The 21,000-nt window shown below is 47.6% G+C and overlaps 1 protein-coding gene across 1 annotated transcript in view; it reads right to left on the bottom strand.

Annotated features, from left to right (window-relative positions):
- RIN3 (Ras and Rab interactor 3) overlaps positions 1-21,000 on the bottom strand; it is a 693,813-nt gene that overhangs the window by 638,288 nt on the left and 34,525 nt on the right. The gene's annotated exons all lie outside the window — the stretch shown is intronic.

The following is a 21,000-nucleotide window of genomic DNA, read 5'->3' on the forward strand; positions in this document are numbered from 1 at the left end:
TATGCAGACAAGCCTCATTTCCCACCTGTGGTGAGCGACTCACATTAAAAGGAGGTTTTTTTTTTATTTTTATGTTATTATTATTTTATTTTTTTTAAGTGTCGATTTTCCCTAACAACACAAAAGGTGTACGGGACTTACAAAGAACATATAGCGCATTTTATTGAAACGCAGGGTGGCGTCTTCACCCAGGAACGTAGTCTCTCTGTATGGTATCCAAGCGGCTTCCTTGCCTGCCTGGTCTCCCACCACAGTTTGCCCTCTGTTTCTCAGTCAGTCTACTTAACTTTGCTGCTCCTTTCGGTCTTCAGTGTCACACTGTAGAGGGACAGCGGACTCAGAAGTGGGTCCATTCAGTGTGAGGTTTTTGTCTGCTTTGTCTGCTTTTTTTCTTGACATGCTTTATGCATGTTTAGATAGCCATGGTTGTAGTTGGTTATTTATAACGTGCTTAATACCCAGAGGTTTCTAAGTGCGGAACAGGGATCGAACCTGTGGTGCTCTGCGTCGAGACGATCCCGTTATGGCAGGGCTTAGACTGAACATGCACCATTTTATGCTCCTTGAGAATAAATGTACGTGCATTCCCAGTAATAATAATTTGCATTATATAGCGCTACGAACCCTCAGGCATCTGAGCAGTGCTTTTTATTGCCCATGGTGTGTGGTGCTCATTTATCGAGCTCGGAAGGCCGAATTTGGCACTGCCTGGATTCGAACCTGCATCACAGGATGTCAAAGCAAGCACTCTACTCGCTGTGCTATCTGACCGGCTGAATTCAGTAAACATTCATTTGTGATCTCGCAATGAATAGTCCTAGAAGGACTCGTCTCCATAGGTCTCACTTCTTTCTATCTCATGGGTTAGAATTAGAGCGGAGTTGGCTTTGCTTCACACCAAACTTTGCTCTACCGTCCTTGATTCAGGAGAAACTTTGCATCTTGCCATAAAATATACTGGTGCCTTGTGTGTGTTCTGGTCGAACATAACTTCACTGAGGATTATTTTTGACTACTCGATTTTTCATACAAAATGCCAAGAGAAATGTCCACACCTCCACCCCCAATCTCATATTGCATCACCCAAACCTAACCCCTGCATATTTAGAGGGGGGATGGAGGGGTGTCGGTAGAAAAATCTGTGGCGACTTGTGTGCAGCTAAAAGAGAAGACTGGGTACCATTATACGGAACTGGCTGCTCCAGCAGACATTGCGCCTTGTAACATGTGTATAGGCGCGTTACAAATGCCATATCATGTCATAGCGATAACACAACTTTCAGTCTTGGATCAGACTTGGCCTAGATTCAGATTGAGAGCACTTTATGCATGCACGTCTCTTCATTAGAGGCACTCTGACTTCATGCCCACACATACATCCGGCCTCTGACTCGTAGCGATTAGACTTGGGCTGGATTTTGGTTCCACGGTTTGAAATGTTGATGTCCCTCGTCTTTGGACCATAGGACAAATGGTTCCTCCTCCAAAATGCTCTTGGTCTCAATCTCCAAAAGTCACCAAGCTCCATGAGTTCTCATTACTCGCAGCCCTTTTGTGTCTGGGCCTTGCATCAGTGTTGGGTGCCCACAGTGCACAATGTTTCCAGGTGAAGCATTGCTTCATGGTCTCCATATTTACCCCTCGCTTCTCTCTTGCACCAAGTTCGGAGGTGGTCATTTGCAAGCTTTATGCGCGCTGCACTTTGTCTTCACTCTCGGATAGGCCCTCTGTGTCAGTGTCTCCACTCCATGACCATGAGTGATGGTCTTCTCCTGATAAATAACTCTTTGCTTGGACAGCAGTGATGGCTGTTGACACACTGCAAGGATGCAGCTTCCATCCACGTTTGGAGCCGCACGACTTTTCTCCCCGACAATAATCCTGACTCAGTTTTCCAACTCAATGTCAGCAGCTCTCAATCTGGGTTCTGTGGAAGTGGCACCTGCATTCCTTGCTCTTCACAGTGATCCAATGCATTCACCATCATGGCCTTTATTGCCCTATCCATTTCCTCTTTTCCAAAGATCTTCGGCCCGATCATATTTAATCAACATAGAAGACAGACTTATTTTCCCTAATCCACTTCCGAGAAAGGGGTAAGTCATCACATTCATGTCACCCTTATACAATTTACAATTGTTCTTTTATAACGTGCTTAATACCGGAGACCAGTTTCTAAGCGCAAGACTGGGATTCAAACCTGTGTTGCTAAGTTGTCTTGCATCCACCAGAGACAGAGAGAGATAGAGATAGGAGCTGGTGACTTAGTAGCGGGACATAAATGACAAATTCCATCACCGCCTTAGGGCCCAAAGGAGTCGTAGAGCTCGGGTCTGGAGCTGACTGTGCGCTCTTCTGTGCATGCTGGGGCTCCAAACCCAACTCCCTCAGGGCTTCCAATAGGCACTGCTCAATTGTGCCTACCATGGGGCACAGGACCCTGTGTGCCATAGGGGCATATGTCATAACAGATACAAAGTGGTGTGGCATGTCATGCAAAGGACTGCCCGCCAAGAAGCAGCATGTACAAAAGGGAGGGATGCGTGAGCGGCCACAGAATGTGTGAATAGAGCAGTGGTATTCAAACTTTATTATGGCGAGGCCCCCTCAAGTAAAAATATTGTAGCCAGCGAACCCCCCCATGCCATATCTGCTTATGTTTTCTATTAAAATTAATATCATCCCTTTTTTTAAGAGCCTTGCACCCGCCTCCACACCCCCAGATCCTTTGTGGGCCAGACCCATTGTTTGAAGACCACAGGTATTCATTTATTGCTTGCTAGGCACTTATACAGCAAGTAGAATAGGGTTTGAAAGCACCCACTGGGCGAAGGGAGGGAGCAAGGGCGTCAAACACATTACAAAACACAATATTTAAGAGCAGTGGGAGGAAAAAGGACGAACCTACTATGCCTTGCGATTAATTCAGAAAGTGATTAGAGGAAGAAAGAGTATATATATATATATATATATATATGAAAGAAAGAGAAAAAGAAAGAGAAAGAGAGGACATTTATGAAAATAAACTCATGAAACGCAGCTGCTGCTTGCTACCATAAATGGGGTTCACTTCCCCCTCAACTCCTTCCCCTTAGCAGCAGGGGTCCTGAACTTTCCTGAGCCGCCCCTAGAAAGCAAAGTGTTATTAGTGCACAGCTTGGTTTCATTTGCCATTTTACAGACCGTAGACCTCGGTGTGTCATTTCATGCACAGAGCACGTTTATTAATATAATACACAAGTACAATATAAATTGCACAGAGAAAAAGGGAAACAAAACGAGTGAAAGGCAAGGAGTAAAAATATTAAATACCCCCAAACAACGGAAGCGATATGAAAGTATCCCAGGGATAAGCCAATGAAATGAGACTTAATTTCAGACTCTTAAAGGGGAGGAAAAAAAAATAGATTAAGAAATCAGAAAAGTTGGAGCAAGTAGATCAGAAATGAAAGTCATTTCCAGGCAGGAGGAATGAATGCCTGGTGTCTTTATTGAGAAGAGGTAAGGCAGGGACGTAAAAGATTGAAGAAAAACTTCAAACATACAACAGTGGGGGAGAAGAAGGGGCCTCCTTTTCTTTTCAGTTCAACCTCGTACTAGAAGCAAGCCCCCCCCCCCACGCCTGCTTATAAGTAAATAAGCAACTCAACTTGTTGGTCTTTAGGGAATCGTTGTGTTAGGGAGAATTCTCGGAAATGTGCCAATTCCTCTCTCCCTTAGAGACCCCCAGCTTTTTTGCTGGACTCTAGGACTTTTTCATATTTACCTGGAGAGAGCGAGACCCCTTTTGCCACTCTCTCATGTATTTTAATCTGATTCTACTCTGTTTCTTTTGGTTTTTGGAGTCTGACAAACTCCATAGGCATCTTTTTACATTGCGACATCACCTTCGGTGTAGTGCTACAGGGAAGTCTTACAGATTTCCCCAAAGGCTTAGAACAACTTTCTCTGGGAGAACTACTGGTTCCAAGAGCAGTCAAGTGAAATTGACTTTACACTTATACATTTCTAGACCCAGCACACACTATCTTACAATAGGGTGCTGGAGGGGTTACCTAGTATCCCCTTTGTCTAGCTTCTCATGTAACATTTTTATGTTACCCTTTCCTCGATGAATGGCTGGTGGTAGTGGTTTACTTTTAACTACTGTGGTGTGTCTTTACTGCAGGCTGCGTTCGCAGCTGCAGTAAAGCACCCTTATGTGCTATTTGTCAAAATGGCCCCAGTCTTCTTTTTTCAAATTTTTTTTGTGGAAAGGTCCTTCTTGAGTTTTACTCTGCGTGTCAAACCAGATTTGGACCCTTTGTTCATTTTGTCTTGGTGGGATTCACGAGTGAAGCCCACCTCTGGCTCCAGGGTGTCTGGTGGGGGCAGGAAGTGAGGGAGGTGCCTGAAACTCCCTGTGCTTAGTGTCCTAGGAGACAGGAATGCACTCCTAGTGGATTGGCCGGCTGGCTGTCTGCTAAGGACAGCCATCCTGCTAGGTGATTGACAGCCAGTCTGGAATAAATGGGAGAAACCTGCATAAAAGGCTAGGCTTTTTGGCTTGGAAGGCAGAGTCGACCACTGGACGAAGAGGATACCTGTTGCAACTCCTGGACCATTGGTTTGCCCGGTGAAGCCCTGCTTCTGTGCCGAAACTCCAAATTAGCATTGACAGAGAAGCCCCTGCAAAGACGACTTCTCCCTTTGAGTTGGTGGGACCAATCAACTCCAAAGTAAGCCACCTGGACATCCTTCTTGTAGCATGGTTGAAATTCCACATGGTGCTGGAACTGAAATGCCAGGGAGAGGAACACTATTTTGTGCGCGTTGCTTTTAAGCTGGCCAAGAGCTCCAGCAACATCATCTGGACTCCAGGAAGCAGGAGTGAACGAGCATGAGCCACCTCAACAGAGAGCTAGTTCCCAGATGCAAGGAAAGTCTGTCTCGACATCCAGGAACCGCGGTGGTGCTGTTTCCAGTAGACAGAAGGAGATGAAACACCACATTGCCACTGGTTGGAAGATAGCCAGTTGCTGTCGGTAACCATCCCATTGTAGTGCAGGAGTCCCCAGAAGTCCTCCCTCTTGTGCCCACGACTGAGGCCCGGGAACACCAGGATCTGTAGAGCTGCAGAGGAACAGAAGTGATCTGCTGCTTTTCTTATGACTAAAAGGTACTGTACAGTCTAAGAGAACTTACCTCTTGTTGTAGATTTGTTTGTACTCTTCACAAGCCTAACAGCCTGTGGCCCTACATTGATTCTTCTTCACTAAAAACTTCTAACACATTGTGCAAAGACTTTTCTTACTTACCTGCAAGTAGTGCTTCAGCTATATAGACTTTTGCCTATTGATTTTGGACTAGCCCGTTTCCACTGAAAGACTCTTCTCTCCCCTGATTCTGGGCATGGTTTAAAAGTATTTGTCTGCTTAAGAGCATTTGTGATCTATTGTTTGTTCTAAGTAACCTTTTATTTGCCACATCTCACTGCTATTGTAAATGCTAACAGTAATATATCAATGTGCACAGTGTCCTAACAATTGATGTCACCCGAGGGTGTAGGGAGGGTCTTTGTGGCATCCCCAATGGGTGCTTGTTGATTTAGGAACGGTGTATTTTGAAGGCATTTGTGTGTTGCTATAATAGTGCTCCCTTCTGAAGAAGGCTTGTATAAATGACCAGTAAATAAATAATGGTTTTATCAAGAAACCCTGAATTTAAGAGTTTGTTTGAATAACTCACTGTGATTCTTTGTGTAACCACTCTACTGCTCACATTGACCCCTCTTGAGATGAGCCTGGCTGCTCAGCCACACTACCAACCTGTGTAGTGACTTATAACAAAGGTTGGGTCGTATTGCCAGGAGGCTGAGATTGTTGTAGTGCTCCCTAAGAGCACTACCCCAAATCTGTACCCAACACATTGCACTGTACGCATTCCCCCGTTTCCAGGACACACTCCATGGCTATTCAGTCCATAGGCTCAAAACCATGTCTCCAGCCTCTCAGACTCCAAACACAGAGCACTCAAGTGCTGAATCTGTGGCAGAGAAGAGCCTCTGGCTAGAAGGTGGTCCGCAACCTGCAGCTCTCCAGATGTTTCCAACTACAACTCCCATGATCCATCAACATTGACTGCACTAGCTAGTGCTGATGGGATTGGTGGTCCAAAACACCTGGAGAATGAAAGACTGCAGACACGTGATTTTGCACATGAATAAGCCTCTCCTTCCATTGACATGGTGTCATAAGGCACATAAACAAAAAAAATGGACGGGTACAAATATAGAGATTTTAAAGTCGACATGTTAAAAAGATCGAGTTAAAATGAAGACATCGTAAGGTCGACAATTGTATCTGGCTGAAGTAAGGAATGGGGGGATGGGTGTGAACGGGCAAGAGAGGACAGGAGGGTGAAACCCCAATAAAAAAAAAACAAGGAAATGTAAATGAAAGGGGAAAAGTGAATGTGTGTTTCAGCGTTTTCAGTTTCCGTAGAGTTATATGGCAATGAGCAGGCAATGGCGGTATGTGCATCTATTAAGCTGATTATTTGCGGGCCAAAATTAAAGCATTTTCTGTTTTAAAACAGTCAAGTTGATCTTTGTAGCAGGTCGACCTTTTATGGTCTATCTTTTGACATGGAGCTCTTTTGTACAATTGGAGAATCTCTTACGATCTATCTTTCAAGGGGGGGGGGATCTTTGGATGCAGATCAAAATACATACAACCCGCCCTTCAATCTCAAGGTAGCCTCTCAAAAGTCGTGCGGGTTTTGAGAATTGAGCGGTGCAGTCTGGTGAAAGAACAAGCACAGGCTAAACCCTTTACAATCAAATGCAGCAGAGCATCCAGCATATCTACACATTAGAATGATCGAGAATAGCAAACAAGCAGTGGCTAAGACAACAGTTTCGGCATTTGCTAGGTACTGCCATAATGGTTCTACCGGGGCAAACTGTCGATTGCCCATCTGATGCCTATGGAAGTACCAACACTCTTTGCTTTGCTCAGGATTGCTTTTAAAAGGAATTCAGTACAGCAAACAGATGTGAGGAGACACATTGCTTAAAAATCAAGGAAGCAGATGGCGCAATAGGTTAAGAGATGCTTATTTTTACAAGGGGCTGGTTTACTGCTTAGAGACAATAGCAACAGCTCAGTAAAAGCCACCATTTTAGTTTACTGCAAGATAGAGCTAGTACAAAGAGATCCTTTGAGGGTGTGTCTGCACAGGAAGAGGCTAGTAGCGGGTGGAAATGGCTGTAGGGATTAGCATGGTCATAAGCGTTGAAAGGATGGCTAAAAAAGCAAAACCTACAGGCAGTGCGTCTCCCCCCCCCCCCGCCACATCCCTTCTCCCTCTTTTCTGTACTTCTATAGGTGGTGCTAAAGTGCCAACTAATAGCCAAAACTAAAAAGGGTTTCCTTTTATGCAGCTTCTCTAGGCTGTCTTGCTGTATCACAGAAGGGTGTTGAGCATGGCGTGGCCAAGAACAGCATTTTCACTGGCAGTCCGGTATCCTCTAGCATTTGGCGGTGGCTCTCAAACTGGCCTTACCCTAGCAACTCCTGACCTGCCTACCCCACACCTAGGTTTGGAAAATAATTTATCTGGGCCGCTGGTAGATCCCTCAAATGCTAGGCCCCCCGCTTGCCAGTCTTCTATGCCATCCCAAAGAGAAATAACCTCCTATTGAGTTTAGAGTTGACGAGGTTCTCACTACTAACCGACTACTAACTCCTACTCCACTGAGGCAGTGACATCGATCCCGAAGACCTTATCCCTAAAACCCTGATGCACAAAAGCCTGCATCAGGGATCCTCCGTGCTTCTGGGTTTCCGGGACACAGTCTGGACGGGCCCGCAAAGATGAGTAGTAGGGGTGGGGATTGCGTGGAGGCTGGAATTGGGGACATGGAGGAGTAGGGGGTCCCCTGCCCCGAAAAGGACAGACAGAAGGGAGAAGCAGCCACAAGACTGACCCTTGTGCCTGTGAAAGCAGACATAGGACCAGTGATTTAACACAAAATGGTGGCCCTCAGGAACAAGTGGATAAAAGGCCTCCAATATTCCTGCCACCAGAAGTCCATCCTTCCAGTCCCACCCAGATCACCGGGGTACAATCAATGCCACCTCACCTGTGGACTAGACACCTCACATTTGTCAAAGTGGTAGAGATAGAGAGGCGGCGGGGTCAGCTTAGTACGGCCCCCCTGCTTCCCGCTAGTGCCCCATTATCCGCCCCTGCACCAAAAGCTGCCTCTGCCACTGATTTGTCAGACACTAGGACAAGGGGTGTAAACACAAATTCTCCCGTGCGCCACAAACCAGGACCGGAGCGGAAGGCGCTCCCAACAGGAAGTGCAAATTCTCTGTGCCAGAGAGATCCGGATGCCAGGGTAATGACCTGAAAACATCTTGCAGGGTACTTGGAAACTGAAAAGAAAAAAAAGAGGCGTCCTTGGTTTCAGATCAGCAGCCACGTCCAAGAGAAGGTTGGGCCTACGCCAGGACCTCCTAGACGATGCTTCACAGTACAGCTGGGGTTTAGTCGATTAAAAAATACGTTTTCTGATTTTGACCCCGTGGGTCACAAGTTCGAATCCCGATAGGCCCATTCATTCCTTTATCCTTCTTACGGCAGAAACATAGGTAACAATGAGGTGGGTAACACATCTGCTACCAGTACCATGTTACCACTCCAGCGGTCAAAAGCACTGGCGATCCGTGGCACGCCCAGTTTATTGTGTGCATGAGCGGCAGAGTTGCGTCACTCTGCTGCGTGTGTACCCTTAAAGGGGCAGGCACCACAGGCTCTATAAATACATTTAAACATTTTTAAAAACAGATGTACTTTTAAAAAACCACGCATGCTCAACCTCCAAAAACCCACAAGTTCTAATCCACTTATTTGACTTACATTTTCTTCTGGTCAGAACATTGAAAAATATACATTCAACCTAACTATCAGGTACTCTCTTTTCCCCACTTGTGAGTTAAGTCTGTACCCCTGACATTGCCCCCCTTTTCCCCCTTACTCGTCCAAGCCGTCCTTAGGGGCAGCAGCGTCCTGGGCGAATTTCCCCTCCCCCCGCGCACTGCTGGTCAACAGGAGGCCCGGCTAGGGGACGGGGACAGGATGTGGCACTTTTTAACCTTGCTCCGGAGAGGAGGTAATGATATTAATAGGGTGCATCAGCACCCTATTGTTATTAAATGCCCTCAGCCGCCACGGGCGCATTTAACAATGGGGCACCTGCCATACCTTCTGCCACTATGCCAGCTCGGGGGAGTCCTTGAAAGACTCCCCCGAGCTGGCATGGTGGGGGCTAATGGTGCCCTGGCGCCCCGGAAGGTCGCCTGTCCCGCCCTCCTCTTAGGCTGGCTCTAGACCCAGTTTCCTTCCACCCCACAGACCATGGTCTCGCTGCTCGGGCTGAGCCACAATTGGCCTCTACCCAGACAAGGCTTGGCTCTTTAGGACCGCTGCAGTGGTGATGTGCACGGTTTAAGAGTCGAATGGCATAACATTTGGCCGTGCAGATATACGAAAGATGCTGCGAGAAGAGCCGATCAGGGACCATTGCACTTCTCAAGAGCACCACAACCAGAGAGGGCTAGACATAACACACTCATCCTTGATTTTTGAAAATCCATCTTCACTCAATGGTAATTTTTTGCGAACATAACTGCATATAAATGGTCTACTAGGACTCGTGGCCCTGCATTGCAAAGCTGCATGGTGTTCAGTGGTCTGCAACCTTTGGCTCACCAGATGTTTTCTACTGCAACTCCCATCATTCCTAACCAGCAAAGTAAATAGCCAGATAACATGGGAATTGTAGTCCAAAGCATCTGGAGAGCCAAAGGTTGCAGACCCCTGCATAGGAGGATACAGAAGCACCTAAGTTTACATTCAACTTCAGTGACTAATCAATTTCCAGGGCACCAGTGATCTAGGGGTGAATATCGGTTTCCAAACCATAAATAAGCCCCACACCTCTAGTACACCAGAAGGGATCCCAACAGATTGGAAACAGAAGTAAATTATACTTGTCCAATTTTGGGAACATGAACAGAACCATGGGCGTACTTTTAGGGGGGGCAGGGGTGTTTGTACCCCCCCCCCAAACTTTCATGGAACACCACTTTGTCCCCATTCATTTGGCTGGGGCACCTTTTCTGCAGAAGTCATGTCCCCCCCCCCCCCCCCAACATTTTCAGCTGGACGGAACAGAGGGCTTATCTTCGCAAGGTCGTGGATCGCAACTTAGTTGCAACACAGCAAAAATACAATTACCCAATGATAAAAGGGACTGTCCAGTCAAGGTTGTATAAAAATATACTGTTTTATTACTACAACAGACAGTTCTAGCACACGACAAAATACAACCCACCCTGTAAAGGAGGACAGACAGGGATGCACTATGGATAGGTTAGTCGGTAAAGCAATCAGTCTTACTGTTCAAGGTTATTTGGTTTCAGCACCAAGGGAGCAAGGGGTCATTAATGTCACTAGGGGCCTTTGGAGAAGGACCAGGAGGGACAAAACCACAATGTACCTGGTGCTGGAGATGATCTTGATGCTCGACAGTGTCGAGCCGATACCAGGACGCTTTGCAGCGCCTGCGACAGTTCAACATGGGAGATAGCTGCAGGTTTCAGGCGGCAAGCAGTTCGGCAAGCGATGGTGGATGGACGGCTGCAGGCTGGCCTACACGGAGGCACAGGGTCAAGAATAGTTTGTGCTGGTTGGCAGATCTGGAACGCTGGTCGAGGCATCTCGGGCACGTGATAACAATCAGTGGTGCAGCCGGTCGTGGTTCGAGGGTCCTTTAAGGTGGATGGCCCAAAGCTGAGGAGCGTGTTGCAGGCAAGGGCCTTGTCCTTTGTTCAGAGACTCTAGCACTTACCACCTAGAAAGCTTGCTGGCAGAATCTAGCAGAGCATGCGGTGTATTGGCTGGGTACCAGTTCTGGAGCTGCTGGATGGGTCCTGCGAGTCCGATATCTCCCTCTGTTCCCTGGGAGAGGTTTAGTGGGGGCGGGGAATCTTGCTTCCCTCTTGGAAATCCTGGTCTTCCTTCACTGGCGGAAGCTGTAAGGGAGACTGTACCTTCAGCCAGGGTCCAAATGAGTCGTCCTTACTCCTTCCGAAGTTGTCAGATCTGCTAAGCGAGGGGCTCAGCCCTCTTTTAAAGCCAAATGGGCCCAAGTGATTGGTGCAGGCTAAGCATACCTTAATGAACCAATCCTGGGTCTCCACCAACAATCTTCTGTTACGCGTGAGGTCATAACCAGAGTGCTTTGCAACAGGAAAGGTAAGGGGTGACAACATGTACTACTAAGTCCCACCCATCTTCCTGTCCGTTGTGGATCACAGGGTCTCTGGTTAATCAAGCGCTCTGTGACTCCTGATCAAAGCGCAGGTCTCCCTAAAAGTTTGTGGCGAGAACAGACCGTCTCCATCAAATCACATACTTCTTCCCTCTGAAAGGGGGTTCCCTGCAGGGGTGGTCTACTGTAAACAGTTATCCCAGACATGACATTCACTGCCCTTCATAAAGAGCGGTGGGAGCTAGCTTCAAGCTGACACATTGCATATCACAGAGGTGTTGGTGTTTCCGGTCCCTTTTGTGACCAGGCCTCTTTGCGGACCTGTTTTCATTTAATTCTCCTCAGTATGTGCTGCCACCACACAGAACTTTGACAATAGCACAGGGCGGATCCATGGAGCCTTTGATATTTTAATTAGGCTGGCCATAGCCAGAGGAAGGCGTTGCCTTCCCCCTTCAGAGATGCTTTGATGTACTTGTGGCTTCCAAAGCCCTCACCCCTGCCTCTTCAAACCTCCCACTTTCCCTCTCAAATAGGGAGACCAAATTTAAAAAGTAAAAAAACTGGGACAGGACAACTAACATAAAAGTAGGACTAACTCTGGTATGTGGCTATCAAGGAACTACAGTTCGGTAGCGCTTGGTGTTGAATGAGGTTTAAGTGTTACTGTTAAATTAATTATAATGGCCCTCATTACGACCCTGGCGGATTTTTGCCGCCATCGGCGGACTTTTCCGCCATGGCGCAAAGTCCCTTTACGCCATGGCGGATGGCAGACTTACCGCCCCATTCCGAGGTTGGCGGGGCGGTAAGTCCCCATTGACCCATTTACCCTTCCCCATTCCCATTTCGGCCCCATAGGGCTCAATGGGAGTGGGGAAGGTGTTAATTACGCCACCGTACACTACGGTGGCGTAATTAACACCGAGGTCCCATAGCGCCATGGATTTTTACGCCCGCAAAAAGCGGGCGGAAAAGTGACCATGGCGCTCTGGAAACTCGTAGTTGGCGGTAAGGGGTCGGCGCAGCTAACGCTGGCGTAAACCCCTTACCGCCAGGGTCGTAATGAGGGCCAATGTGTTTATTTGAACAGAAACAAACACTATCTTACATTGTAAAATGCAGCATTTCTACTGTGTGCGCTATGCCTGTCAGCTATGAAGACCTACTACCAAAAACCAGGACCACTGCAGTTTCCAATGGAAACAATCTTGACAAAGGGGGACAGAGCTCCAATTTCTGGGACAGTCCCGGCAAAACCGGGGCATCTGGTCACCCTACTCTCAAACAGCTTCATAACTCTGCCACTCTCCCTCGTTCTATGCTTATGCACCGCTGTTATGCTCATTCCTCCCCTCTCCCCCTCACCATGCCAGCCGGTCCATCCAAAAAGAACTACCATCATTGCATTGCCCATTCCTTAACCCAACTGCTATGTGAACTTGCTGTACACCAAGGCCTCTCTGTCCCCACCACGCCGACCTGTCTCGCTGGGCCGGAAACACCATGCCCAAACTCCCTTGGGGCAAAACCCATCCCTCATCCCCCTAGGATCCACCTCCTGGTCGCTCGTGGCCCTCTGCTCATTAGTGCACTCCCCACAATATACACGCTCTATGCTGCCCCCGCTCATTACTCCACGCCCTGACACCACTCCTCGCCCTTTCCTCTGCCAATCCTCATTTTCCCTCCGCTCCATCCTGACACTTGTCCCAGGAAGCATTCCTCACTCTTTCATACAGACATTAGCCCCTTTCTAGTCCCACACATCTCTTTTTCCGTGCCCCGCCACCTCCCTGTCCTTCACTCAAGCACAGCCTTCTGGACGACCTACTTTCTCAAATGGCATCCATCCGCCTAGACTCCCCTCCCTTGTTCCCTCCACCCCCCCCCAAACCCCCAACATTCTTGTGCTATTCTCTAACAAGGAACTTGAATTTCCAATTAATCTATTATAAAGCATCAATGATATCAAATGGCAGAGCCCCTCCCCCTTCTCTGGCTCCAATTGGGGAAGGGAGGCGTGGGGAAACAATGAGATTTGGTTCATTACCCCCAGCTAGCCCCGCTGCACTAAACACTGGTCCTGCTACCATCTGAATCCTCGCACTTTCTCTCTCTCAAAAAAAAAATATATAAATAAAAAAGGGGGAGGTGGTGGACCCAATGATCAGCAAGGCACACCCCTCTGCCACCCTTCTAACAGCACACTCTTGAATTCACCACCCAAATACACCCACCTCATAAACCCCCGGGCCTGCACACTCCTCATCTGGACTGCCTCCTCAACTTCCTTCCCATTAAACCCAACTAGCACTCCTGGGAGAATTTCTCAGGCCCAAAATCTGCCACCCATCAAAACCCCACACTCACCTCTATGACCACGCCTCCTCCCATCTCAATACTGACCAATTTCCTCCTGACCGCTTGATCCTCCAATTCAGCACTGCTGTCACCTCTTACTCCTCCCACTGCCATTCCTGCCATCTCTGAATGCACATTCAAACCCAACTCTCGGGCCTTTGACCATTCAGGTCAGGCCATCACTGCTTTGTGTTCCTACCCAGCCTCCTCTGGTGAACAACCGAACTCATACTTAAAACTGGTTCTCCATTCACCCTTTGACCACTATGCGTCTCTCGATCTTCACCCTATATATTTAGGGTTCAGTATTCTTTCAGTAAAATTGCATTTAGTATTTCCGAGTCGATATAATCACTGCATACCCATTTACTCCTAGAATCTCTTCCCGCATTTTTGTTGGACCATCTGCCAATAGATGGCACTTTGTAGTCACAAGTTGAACTCAATTCTGAAGTAATTTAGCTTCCTGCATATAAGGCCCCCTCCACCTTCTCTGACCCTTCTCATTTCCACCAGATTTACCCGCTGCCACGACACACAGGCTCAGGATAATTTGATGTGGCGTTATCCTCCACCACCTTACTTAACTTTGCCACCCCATCCTCGTCAACCTTCCCATTTCTCCTTCTACCTCCAAGCACCACATTCATGCTAGTTTGTTGTCAAAGAGAAAAATAGCTCCTCTTGAAATGTCCAACTATAGTTTTCAAAGCCATGCATACCTTTGCTCCTCCAAAGTAGCCAACACCATGTACCAGTGCCGTTCTCTCATGCGCCCACTGCTCTGGTTTACTCCCTATCCCAGGTGTTAGGAAAGATTTCTTAATTGTGGGTAATTTTCCTTCCATGTGGCAACCCCTAAACTTTTTGCTGTTTTCACTGTGATCTAGACTTTGCCTCTGCCGCACTCTTCTGGGCTTTCGCTCCATTCTTACGGGGAAACTGACATGCCCTTAAGACAGTCAGTACCGGGAAACATTGTTTTCCGTAGTTTCTTTATCATGTTGCAGCTTTCGCGCAACATGACACAAGAGGGCACTGTAAGCTAAGTTACTGCTCTCTTGGGTCTCTAGTCTTCTACAGGCCCTAGATACTCTCTTTGGATTGTTAATGAACGGTGCAAGTGAATCACGGACAGGACAGGTGGCAGCAATCGTTTTTGTGTTTTTGAGTTCTTTTGGCGTTTAAGCGCGTTTCTCGCGCTTAGCCCAAAATGGTGGCCTTGCTCCCAAAATGGCCAGACCACGAGGCTCTTTGTCCTGCCCGCTGACCGTCTTGCCCCCTTCACCTTCCCCAGGTCGAGCCGACCCGGGGCCTTCCTTATTTGGGCATGTACTTTCCTGCGAAACACAGATGCTTTCGCGGGCTTCTACAGGCCTTGTGTGTGCCTCCAGGATGTGGGCTGGGATGTCTGGTCCCAATACACATCCTGGGTGCCAGAGAGTCTAGTGTGTCGTGAATGCCTGGGACCACCGTGGTCCGTGATAGGTCAACGTATGGTGTGAGTGTTTTGTGAGCAGATCTCCTATTGGGTCCCCTCCGTTTTGGAGCGAAGGGAACCGTGGATAAAAGGAGGCTGGAAACACCACTACCATATCGATCTCCTGAGTTCTCATGAACGAAGGAATACAGGAGCCAAGTATCCTGCAACCACGAGGCTGAACCGAGGAATCGCTGGTGACCCGCTGAAGGACTGCTCCTCTGCACTGCTGTCGCTTTGTGAAACCCTTTCTACCTCTGATCGAACGAGAAGGCCTGTACTGGTACTTCGACCCCTTGGAATAGTGGGAACAACTATTCTCGGCATCTTCACCATCTCCTGCACGTAAGCCTTCGGAAGTGTCTCTGGGCCATCCAGCAGACTGACCAGCCTACCCAGGAGTCTTGCTCTGTAACCGCCGTCAGGTTGTGTTGTATTATGAGTCCTTGCCACTCTCACACGATTCGTATACTTGGCATTCCCAGGTCTGAAGTGAGCAGTGTACATTGGGCTGAAATACACACGGCCGCGCCGTTGCCCTGCTGTGGTAACAAACTGTGCGGGTTCACTGCGTTTGGGACATCCTCAACTCTAACTTCTGCTGCTGCGGAATCTACACGACGCTGAGACGTCCCCTGCTCGTATCTGAACCTGCCAGCACCGAAACTGACGCGGAGAAGCCTGGGTCTGCCTGCATCGGTGACCGGTGAGTAGCATCGCTAGGAACTGGTCGCCCTCCTGCAGTAGCCCATAGCTTTTCCCCGCTGTGTCAAACAGCACGCCTTTCCGTACTCGCGCTCTGCTTCTGCCCACAGTGGAGGCTGCGCTTGAGTCTTGGAGATCTGTTCATCTTCATTTGTTCACCGAACTGAACTGCCTGATCCCCTCTAGGAGACCCCCCTTTTGCCCGTTGGCACCTGCGTGTGCAGGTACTTTTGAGCACAAGGCTCCACGCTTCGTAGGGCTCGCACTTCCTTCTAGTTAGTTGCCTCTGAAGGCGGACGGGGTCTAACTATTATTCGCACTGCCTGTTTTCCTCCCCATGTAGGTGGTCTGCACATTTCGTGCGTCTAACTTGTTAGACTCGTTGGTAATTGTATATATATTGTATTTGATTGTGATGTGTTGGTTTACTTGAGTTTTATTGTGATTTCTCGCTACGGTCAATGTTACAAAGGCCTTGTAATAAATGTGTCTATATTTTTAATATAACACCTGCTTGGAGTAATTTTTAAGTGTCCTTGCTTTGTGTGCTCATTGCGGGCTTTCAGTCACCCTCACCCCTCTTGAGACCTAGTCTTGACTGCCGCGATCGCTACCTTGATTGGTCTGGCTTGTCCAGAGGTTACCCTTTTCCAAGCAACTAGGCTGGCCTTCTGAACCTCTGCCCCTCCAGGACAGAGTTGAGATGGATTTCTGAACACCAGGTTGTTCCCGTTTTCCCCCCTCTCACTTCACTGCTTATCCCTTCCTGTCCTCCATTTCATTGGAACTCCCTCCCAATGTTAAAACCCCTGCTTTTGTACACTCCTACAAATAACCACTAAAGCTCTACCTTCATAACCAAGAAGAAGCATCTGCTACCTATATCACAACCCCTTCCCAACCTACCACCTCCAAACTTCAGCGTACATCCGAACCGGACTATAACCAGTGCACTCGGGTGTCTTGTTTTTGTACGGTCCCCCCATTTCTGCCCATCATCCTCTAACAGTCGCGCGCGCGCGCGCTCTCTCCGCCACCATTGTACAGCACATAACTCATAACTACTCCTCTGGCTGGTTGATTGCTTTTGTGAAGGTTTCTGGTGAGACACCCCTTTTCTTCAATAAATACAAATAGCCATCTTCATATTCATTCAACATGGCAACCGATGCAGATTTCCAACTTAGGAAACTTGTTGATCTACTGGTAATCCAAGGGTCTTAGAAAACATGAAATCCTGTACCAATGGCAAGAATTTTTACTTTTCTAAAATTGAAAAGTAATGTTAATCATTTCACACTATGTCGATTTGCCGCTTCACAAAAGTCTTTATGGATGAAACCACCGTTAGGCCCTACATCGTTCCTCGAGAAGCATACAGCGGGATTTGTAGGATGCTGAATTGTCTCCCACATTTATTTTCAAAGCTCTGATTGAAACACAGGACATCTGCATTTCGTGACCTGTTTGTGACGAACTGGCTTGTTCCCTGCAGGAGTGAAAGGCCAAGTAGAGACTAGCAACTCTACTCCGCCCTCCTGCTTCTATAAATCAAAAGCCAGCACAATCGAACTTAAAACAGGCACAGGTAAGAGATGTACCTCCTCTGCCTTTTGTGGTAACATTCGCCGAGGGAATGCTATACTCTCAAGAGGGGTGTGGCTGTGAAGCAGTAGCAACCCAAAGAGCAAAGTTTAATAGGGCAAAATAAATGAAGTTCCAATTAAGGGTCTACAGAAATATATATATATATATTAAGGGTTCGAAATTGAAGGGAGCTGGGAGCTGTTTAGCTCCTTCTTCTATGATATGATATATGACACTTATAACGCGCCTATACACAAGTGTTTCAAGGTGCAAACAGACAAGGGAGAGGGAACAGAGGGAGCGACAGACAACGATCTTACTAGGCCAGGTGTCATTCAGATCACGCAAGTGCAAGGGAAGCGGGAAAAGAAAAGTGTGGGGTGGCGAGTGCGGTACATTGGATAATAATCATAATTATCACAAATAAAGAAAGAAAGGCCAGCAGGTGGCAAGTGCAGGGTGAATGGAGACATAAGTGCTGGTTAGGGTACTGTAGGGATACAGAAAACAGTCCTCAGGTGCAGGGGTTGCCAGGAGGGCAGCGCAAGCGTGCAGATGGCAGGGCTTGGGCCCGAGAACAGATGGGTGGACAGGTAACCCATGCAGTCTCAGCATCAGCCAGGATTTCAGCATGTGAGAGGGGGAGAGAAAGCGGAAGGTTTTTAGGTGCTTCCGAAACCAAAGATGGTTCTCCTCAAGTTTCAGGCAGGTGGGGAGGCTGTTCCAGAGGGAGGCCCCAACCGAGGACAAATCTACCACCAACTCGTTGCTTGGAGAAGCGACTGACCCTGAGGGAGGTGGAGCCGGATGAGCAAAGAGCTCAAGAGGGAAGATATTTAGCAAGAGAGAGTTGAAGGTATTGAGGCCCCAGAAGGCCTTGTGGACATTGCAGAGGGTTTTGAACGTAATCCTCGCAGCCACTGGGAGCCAGTGCAGAGATTTCAGTCCTGGAGAGATACGATGCCTGGGCTTGAGGCCAAGAGCAAGTCTCGCAGTTCTGTTCTGGATGAGTTGAAGAGGGCGTCTAGTAGAAGCAGGCAGATTTAGAAAGAGGCTGTTGCAATAGTCCAGCCTGGATAGAACCAGAGCTCTGGAGACAGTGAGCTTCTGGGGGAAGGAGAGGAAAGGAAGAATACCTCTAAGGAGGTGCAACTGGTAGTGTGACTTAGAGACGTCAGAGATGTGAGGGGAGAAAGAGTCAAAGATGACCCCGGGTTCTTAGCCTTGCAGGAGGGAGTAGGAAGAGAGCCAAGAGAGGCCGGCCAGATAGCTACAGGAAAGGAGGGAGTGCGAGTGCCGATGAGGAGAATCTTGGTCTTTCTCGCATTAAGGCAAAGGTCATTGGCAGCACACCACTCCTGGATAGCAGACAGACAGTCTGAGATGAGAGACGGGGAAGAGGTGGTCGAAAGGTATAAGAACATGTATACTCTTCTAGTATAGAAAAGGCTAGTTAGCTTCAAACCAACAGCTACCAGGAGCTACTTTTGGCTCCCACGGCCAATGCATGCCTTCCAAACATGTAAATGGGACATTATTTGAGTTTTGAGAATGTTAATAAAGAAGAATTAGAGCACATCTAATACACATTTAAACGCAATGGTTCATACAAAATGCTAGATCCTGGTTCCCCTAGCTCCTGCTCATCGAATCTCAATTTCAAACCCTGTATATACTTTAATTAAACACACTGTGTACAATAACCAACTAGAAAAACACCACACAAAAACACCCCCCAGGAAATACAGAATATGCAAAGAAAGAAAAAAATGCAGCATTCAGAGCAATGCATCAGGGGTGTAAGAGCAATGACCACAATGTTTGTTCTTAAAAAGCATATGACCTTGGGTGCAAAAGGAATGCAAGTGACCCAATCGGTCTCTAGGGACCAAAAGAAAGGAACAAAAAGGGACAGTTAGCAGTCAATAATATCTTTTACCAGTTATTGGTATTCTGGCAGCACCAACCCAGACCTATTGGTGCTGTGCAAGAAATGTGAAGATCAGAAGAGTGCAAAGGTGGTTCAGACGTGTTGAACGGTTCGTTAAACACAGGACGGCATTCAACTGTAGGGGTCCTTCAACATGGTGAGATCCTGGGTACTGCTGTGGCTAGCAGTGAGGCAAGTCTAGTTCATTCTAGCAGCAGGTTCAACCCCAATGAGGAGGTTTGGGGGCAAAGCTCGCCTCTGCCTTGAAACCCCTGCCTTAACATCACAATTGGAGGACCCTGGAAAGAACTGCTCTCCCAGAAGGTTTCGAATGAAATCTTCGAGTTGGAGCCCAAAAGATGATTCAAAGAGGTGGTGCAAGACCCCTTTTTTTAAAGGTAAACATCTACAGGTGATTGAACTAAAGCTATCCTGCTTTTGGAGGAGTGGTGAGGGGGGAGGCAGTCCCCGTTGTTAAAAGAAGCAGACTTTGCCCTTCTGACATCACACCAAAGTGCTTTGTGCTAGAGGAAGTGGAGGGGACAGGAAGCAGAGACAAAGAAACAAGATGGTGGAAACATCCCTCAACCGAGTAGAGTTCACCCGGTCAACACCAGCCTCATCCTTCCCATTCTCAATAGGATCAAAGGCATTTAGATATGAAGCACCCTAGTAAGAGGCCAAGCCTTCTGTGAATGGGTGTGCCCTTCAATTACTTTGCCCAGGCCAGCTTCCTGTGGAGTGGCTGTCTCCAAGGGCCCTCACAAAAGAACAAAGACAATTCTCCTCCACCAGCCTACATTCCTGTCATTAGGTCAAAGACCAGCCTGTCTGGGGAGAATACACATAACCCATCCACAGCTGAAACGGCCTACAGGGTTGATGCATGCCTGCTATCAATTTGATGTGGCTGCAATGATTATGAGCAGTACCATGCATCATGCCTTAACTTGGGCCCATCTCATATTCAAAACCTTGTCCACATCAATAAAAAAACATCAAAACAAAATTGAAAGCAGTTGTGTTCAAAAAGAGATATTTCATGTGTACAGGGAGCTTTATAGCCTTCTCTACACAGCAGAACAGCATGAACCATAGCTACAAAAATAAGTATCTTTAACTGCGTGCCACCTCCACCCCAGCCTTATGTGATCATGATGACCCCCAGAATTCCGACAGCCGAAAATGCCGACTATTTTTTTTCCAACCCCATTTACACCATATAGATGTGCAGTGGCTATGTGGTGTAAGAAGGGGCGGTGGGGGGGGGGGGGGGGGGGGGGAGTTACAGAAAAAAAAGTTTGAATTTTGAGGGCAACATTTTGGTGTACTTCCAAGCGCGGAACTGGACAGGCAGATTGCAGTTGCTGAGATTTTTCCATTGATCAAGCAGATAACAAATGTCAATGCCATGATAGATTTGAAAGTAACTTCTATAAAGATTAGCCCATTACTTAGCCCAATGACTGGTAGATCTATTCAACTATTTGCATGATGCTAGGTATTTGACAAAACGAATGGAAGAAACACAGACCACTGAAAAAACAAAGTCAGGGAACAATCACGCTCTTCCCGTAGATCCAGATAATACGAACCCCAATGATATTAACC

This window comes from Ambystoma mexicanum, chromosome 14 (genome assembly GCF_040938575.1).
Source record: "Ambystoma mexicanum isolate Mex_15411 chromosome 14, UKY_AmexF1_1, whole genome shotgun sequence".
NCBI lineage: Eukaryota > Metazoa > Chordata > Amphibia > Caudata > Ambystomatidae > Ambystoma > Ambystoma mexicanum.